Source organism: Rhinichthys klamathensis, unplaced genomic scaffold (assembly GCF_029890125.1).
Source record: "Rhinichthys klamathensis goyatoka isolate OS25496 unplaced genomic scaffold, OSU_Roscu_1.1 h1tg000088l_1, whole genome shotgun sequence".
Taxonomy (NCBI): Eukaryota; Metazoa; Chordata; class Actinopteri; order Cypriniformes; family Leuciscidae; genus Rhinichthys; species Rhinichthys klamathensis.
The window spans coordinates 545379-545963 of NW_026606628.1; positions in this window are offsets into that span (position 1 = coordinate 545379).

Below are 585 nucleotides of genomic sequence, written 5' to 3' on the forward strand. Positions count from 1 at the left end.
ACGTCCACTCCTCACTCACGCATTTACTGACTCGAAATCACATTGAAACCGCCCTACAGAGCAAAAAAAACAGTAGTTACGCTCGCTTAAGTTCAATAAGTCTATTTATAAAACTTTGCACTGTATTTTTCGTGAAATGTCTGACATTCTGCAGAAGTTTAAGGGAGAATCGCTGTCGGCTTTTGATATCTGAAAGTAAGTGAAAGCTCGCGACTGAAGTTGACAGTTCTGAAGTTTGTTTTGGGTATGGAAAGCGCGGAGGGTCAAAATAGTTTCAAAGTTCAGATTTACGTAACGCGGATGTTTGATGAAAATCCTCTAAAACTCTGATCAAATTTCTTTAACTTTAGTAATGCAACTGTGAAAATAGTTACTGGGAATAAAGTGCCCACTAAAGTGCTTTAAAATCTATCATTGTATATATTGTATTTACATGTAGGCTAAATGATAAAGTCCATATCTAAAAATAGGCCTAGCCTATATTTATATAAATATAAAATGTATAGACCTAAACATTTTTTACTTATCATGTAAATCTAATTTCTCACATTTTTCATTTATCTTCATCCTTTAACTCTGTAAGGC